This window comes from Hylobates moloch, unplaced genomic scaffold (assembly GCF_009828535.3).
Source record: "Hylobates moloch isolate HMO894 unplaced genomic scaffold, HMol_V3 SCAFFOLD_4, whole genome shotgun sequence".
Classification (NCBI taxonomy): domain Eukaryota; kingdom Metazoa; phylum Chordata; class Mammalia; order Primates; family Hylobatidae; genus Hylobates; species Hylobates moloch.
The window spans coordinates 40941647-40948095 of record NW_026652279.1 but is presented as its reverse complement, the minus strand read 5'-3'; positions in this window follow the sequence as shown (position 1 = coordinate 40948095).

Genomic DNA, 6449 nt, shown 5'->3' with positions numbered 1-6449 from the left:
AATCAAATATTTCAATCCCGGACATCATTAATGTATAGCATTATTCGTGATGGCTTTTACTTGTTTCTGGAATGTCTACAAAATTACTTCTTTTTTTTTTTTGAGGTCAAGTCTCATTCTATCACCCAGGCTGGAGTGCAGTGGCGGATCTTTGCTCACCACAACCTCCACCTCCCGGGTTCAAGCGTTTCTCTTTCCTCAGCCTCCCGGGTAGCTGGGACTACAGGCGTGCACCACCATGCCCGGCTAATTTTTGTATTTTTAGTAGAGACGGGGTTTCACTATGTTGGCCAGGCTGGTCTCGAACTCCTGACTTCGTGATCTGCCCCCCACCACCCTTGGCCTCCCAAAGTGCTGGGATTACAGGTGTGAGCCACCGCACCTGGCCCAATTACTTCTAAATGACTTTTATCTACACAATGCCAAACCTTCAGAAACATTTTGATCAATTTTCCATCCAGAAATGAAGTATTAACATATGCATTGTTATTGTTTTCCACTAAGTTGGAAAACAAACTCTCAGAAGTCAAAAGAAGCCTTATGGCCTGCAGTCCTAAGTAGAAGAAACTCCAGTGACCACCTGGTACCAATTCCTCATTTTTATAGATGGGGAGGCAGAGCCCATTCAAGGTTACACAGATGGTGACTGGAGCCCAGGCCAATACATTGTGTCATCCCTGAGTAATATGTGATGTATGTTATCTATTACTTTTAAAACTGGTTTCAGTTCAGTTTCAGGGCACAGAAGAGACTTAAAATATTTTCAGTTTTTAAACTCTAGCTATTAAATAATGATTATAGAACTGGGAGTGCAAATTGTAGAATAAATGCCCCCAAAGCCTCTTCTTTAAAAAAATATTCCTACAATAAAATTTTCTCCATTCCTCCTCTTTTCTTCCATAAAAGATTTCCTCTTTCCTGCCTGTTCCCAATATTACCTAGTCTTTCATTATCTGTTTTTATTCACTCAACTCATTCTTTTTATTTCTAGGTTCAGTTGGAGGATGATTTTAAATTAATTATATAATGAAAATGTTCACATACAGACCTTTCAGTAGTTTAAATAATCAAGTTATAAGAATATTAAAGTATGAATAAAATTATCTTACATAAATTTTACCCAAATTCTGTTTCTTTTTGAAAAGTATTTTGGTACAGAACATCCTTCTTAATTCTTGAAAATAAATTATTTCTCTCCATCTTAATCTTGAATAATTGTGAAATTTAAAGTATATTTGGTAATAAATATTTTGTTATGTATATTTTTTACAAAGTCTTTAAAATAAAAGAATGCTTATTTTTCTCCTTTGGAAAAACTAAGACTTAAAAGAGTTGTCCTAGACACTAGAGTGTCATGAGATGAGGATATAATATTTTAGTTTACAAAGTATTTTGAGACAAATTAAACTTGCTTGATTCTTATAAAAGCATGAGAAGTAGGCATGAGAAACACTATTATTAAATTTCACAGATGAGGAAACTGAGACTAAAAGAGATGAAGAGATGTTTGCACAGTCACATAGCAATTTAGAAGCAAGAAACAACTTGAAACTAGATTTTTGGTCTCTAAGTTCTGTATGTTTTTTAATGCTATATTAGAGTTTCTGCCCCTCTTCTCCCTCACTTTCCCATCTAGTACTCTTCCCATTCCACATGGTACTTCTAAGCCAGACTATTCAGAGAATATAAGCAGGAAGACATATTGGATTAAGAATTCTGGCTGCGTAAGCCTTCACCCTCCTACCCAAATGAAAAATTTCTGGCAAAGCCATCTGTTTAGTCAAGCATTTGCCTGATGGCTGTGGGAGGATCGACAACTGTACCACCATGGATTCAGTCCCTAGAGAGTAAATATTGAAACATGTGTTTGTTTCTGTACATGTGCCTCAGGGCTCAGTGATGGGCACATTTTAAAGATCTAAATAATAATAGTCATGGTGATGCTGCCAGCCCTAGTGCTACTGCAGTACCTGAACGTCACTTGAAGGAGAGCTGTGGCCATTTACTGATTATATAACTTCCCTCCCATTTATGTAATGTCTCCAGCCAAATCCCTGCTGTCCCCATATACGTCCCTTGGTTCTCTCCTTCCTACTCTCTCAGCCATTATTTTCTCTTTTGAAGGGGCTCACCGTGTATTCTCATGGGTTCTTGATAATGGATATTTTTTTCTTTTCTTTTCTTTTTTTTTTTTGAGATGGAGTCTCACTCTGTTGCCAGGCTGGAGTGCAGCGGTGCGATCTCAGCATACTGCAACCTCCTACTTCCGGGTTCAAGCGATTCTCCTGCCTCAGCCTCCTGAGTAGCTGGGACTACATGCACGCGCCACCATGCCAAGCTAATTTTTGTTATTTTTTTTAGTAGAGATGAGGTTTCACCATGTTGGCCAGGATGGTCTCGATTTCTTGACCTCTTGATCCGCCTGCCTCAGCCTCCCGAAGTACTGGGATTACAGGCATGAGCCAGCATGCCCGACTGATGATGGATTTCTTCCAAGGAGATGCCTAAGTTTCTATTTTTTTTCCCCTCTATATGGTGGGATACCTGACTCCATGTATCAGTAAGAAGCAAATAACACAGTTATCAAAGATTTCTTGAGTAGGGTATGCATCAGATGTTGTAGGAATATACAAAACAAATAGAAACCTGTACCTGCCCTCAGGAACCATTACCACTAGTCTGGAAGATAATGAATGAGATCACCTAAGAAAAGCAACCTTTAACTAGGTGCCCAAAATTATATATGATGGTACATACAGGAGAATCAAGAGAATTCTGAATAAAGCAATCAGGTGGCATTACACAGGGGTGGCTTGTAGGAAGAAGAGCAAAGGGTGTCAAGCGATGATTTAGGTGGGCTTAGAGCCAATAATCTTTATCAGCACTCGTTCTGAAACTACCCCAAATAAACCACTTACCACAGTACACTAGATTACTTTAGTTCACATAATCCTCTGAGAAAGGTGTTATGAATCCTGTTTTAGATGATACGGTAAAGGGGTTAAGATGGTTGACCAAAGTCACATGGCCTAATAAGTGGCACTTCTGTCTGACTCTGCAGCTCATGGTCTTTCCCCTTTCCACAATTTAAAGTAGTTTAAGTTGACTATGCTAGGAAATTTTATTTTTTTACAGGTTTCATTTTTAATTACATTTTATTTTTGTGAGTAACATATGTGTATAGTTGATAAAAACATGACAAATTTAGCAGTTCCCCATCTACCTTTCCCTCCGCATCTTCAGGTACTGCTCCTCAGAGGTAACCATGTCCATTTTTCTTTTTTTTTTTTCATTCTATTGCATTCTCCATATTTCAAAATGATATGCTTATACTATTTATTGCTTTATCATTTTTAACATTATCTATTATCTTATTTTTGTAGATGAAGATTTATGTTTTATATAGCTCCACCTCTTTTTCCTCTCTCTACTGCATCTTTTCAACAGTTATATAATTTTTAAGGTAAATTAATATTCAATGCTTACATTATAATCATAATATAGATACCGTTTATTGCCCCATTAGGTAATGTACCTTGATTATGTTTCCTTCCTGTACAACTTTTTGCTTTTTGGAGTAAAAAATTGCCTTCATTTTTTAACAATTTTGTTTCTTATACCCCATATATTTTTTAAATGCCTCACAATGCTATTTCCATATGGTTAAATGTATCAGATAATTTATCAGTTCCTTTTTTTTTTCAGTCCTTGAGAACCTCTGTCTGCCCCATCTCCTGCCTCAATCTGGACCAATTGCTCTGCTGTCATCCTTCACTACTCTCCTCCACTACATGGAGTTCATGTTTCCTGAATTCTGTATCTTCCTATTACTCTATTGCTTTTAGTGGAGCACATCCTTCAGTAGTATTCTAAGAAAGCATACATTAAAGAATCAGTTTTGAGTCCTCGAATGCCTAAAAAGCCTTTATTCTTATAAATGGTTGATAATTTGACTATGTATATAATTTAATGTTAAATTTTCTCTTAGAGTTTTGAAAATATTTCTCTACTATCTTACAGCAAGTGTTGCTATTCAAAAGTCCAGTGACTTTCAATCCTTTCCTTTGTGATTTGTTTTTGTTTCTCTGTGTTTTTTTTAAACTTTCTCTTTATCTTATGCTATTATTTTCTACACGTCTTGGGTTCCTGGATCTTTCTCTTATCCCTCCCCTTCTGTTATCCATCTCTTTGGCTTTATTCTGTATTTAAGAGCTTTCCATACCTTGGTATTCCAAGCCTTCTATTGCATTTTTATTATCAAATTTTTATTTACCAAAAGTTCTTCATCTCTAATTATTCTTCCTTCCCCATTTTTGCTTCATGGATGCTACTGCTTCTCTTTTTTCTCCCGACAGATATTAAGTTATGAGTATTTTGTTATTGGAAGCATTTTTTTCCTTCTGTTTGTGTTTTCACTGTTTGTTCTATGCCTTTCTTTGTTTTGGTCTATTTTTCTTATTGAAGGTTTTCTTCAACTGTCTGGTAGTCCTCACCTGCCCATTTATATTTAAGAGTGAGGAACTACAAAGCTGGAAGCTCTGGGTGTGGAGACAGTTAGGATGATAGAGCAGCCAAATAGTTTTTTTTGTTGTTGAAGACTTGCAAGTGTCAGTGTTGGGTAGTTATGTTTTCTCAGGAGTCATTCAGTTTTTCCAGAGAAAAATCTCCCATCTGATATATGGGGGCAACAAGCTGGCCTTTGTGAGAGCTAATGGGAGGAAGCAGACTAGAGGGGAGCAGTCTTCCTCTTGAACACATAGGCTTTCATTTAGTCCCCCTATTTTTAGCTCCAAGCCTCATCCCTGTTCTAGCGATTCTAGTATTCTCAAATTTAGAGTCTCCCTGGTCCATTTTTCCAAGAAATAAATCTCTAGTCTTATGCAAGGATAAAGGAAAAGACTTGGGGTTGTACCCTATTGATACATTGATTTTAATCAAGCCCTGTTTTCAGCTTTGCTCTTGCATCTGTCTCCAGGAACCCCTGTCCATCCAAATCCTGAGTCTTTCAGAGATTCTATGGAAGAAATCACTAAAATCCTCACTGATATCACACTTTGCAAGGCATTTCTGTTGCTTTCTTCTTTCTGCTAAGATAACGTTTATTCCACTGAACTTCTTTTCTTGTTCTCTTTAATCTAATGAGTTAAAAAATAGAATTTCTTTACTTTCATTTTAGTGGGTTTCTGAGATATGGAAGATATGAGCATGCCTAATCTGCCGTGTTTAATATTGTTATAGCTTGTGTTCACTGGAAGCAGATGCTGAGATAGTTTGGGGTTCAAGGTTAGAGATCAGTGTTGTGAGAGGCAGCGGGAGGAAGCAGGATTGAGCAGAGGAAGCAGTCAAAGCATGATGCAGGTCTGTCAAAGCCTCAGCCAACCCAGCAGGGAGCTCTGGAGTAAGCAGTGCTGGTAAGAATTGTCTTTCATCCAGCAGAAATGGCTGGGCTTTTGTTCCCTGCCTCACTGGGATGTGGGCTGCCCTGGGAATGGTGTAGATTTGGCCAAGGCAGCTCCCTGGAGCGGTGGCTGACTCTGAAGGAGCTGACAGCTGTAGGCTATCTGCTGACTGCACTCCTAACAGCTAGGCAGCAAGTCCTTCCTTGAAGGGGAATTTAGGTAGCCATGTCTACCGTAAACGGGAAGCCCACTATAGGTTAAAAAAAAACAGCTTTATAATCCATGTAACATAAAATTAACCCATCTAAAGTATACAATTCAGTGACTTTTATTATATTCAGAGTTGTACATCCACCACCACTATTCATTTAGACTTCATTACTACCAAGAAAAACTCTGCTCCCCTTAGCTGTCACCTCTCAGTCCCCTGATCACCCTCATTCCTAGGCAACCACTAATTTACTTTCTGTGCCTATTTTGGACACTTTATATACATGAAATCATACCACATGTGGTCATTTGTGACTGACTTTTGTCATGTAGCATAATGTTTTCAAAGTTCATCAGTGTTGAAGCATATATGAGTTATTCATTTCTTTTTATTGCTAAATAATATTCCATTATATGAATATTATTTATCTATTTATCAGTTAATAGGCATTTGAGTTATTTACATGTTTTGACTATTACAAATAATGTGCTATAAATACTCAGGTGCAAGTTTTTGTGTTGATGTGTTTTTGTATGCATGTGTTTTTATTTCTCTTGATATGAATTCCTAGAAGTGGAATTGGATCGTATGGTAGCTCTATTTAACTGTCTGAAGCCCTGCCATACTGCTTTCCAAACAGCTACCCCATTTTACATTCCCATCAGTAGTTTATGAGAATTCCAGTTTCTTCACATCATTGCCAATACTTGTTATTATCTGTTTTTTGATTATAGTCATTCTAGTGGTATGAAGTGATATCTCCTTGTGGTTTTGATTTACATTTTCTTGATGGCTAATAATGTTGAACATCTTTTCATGTGCAGAAATATCTATTAAAA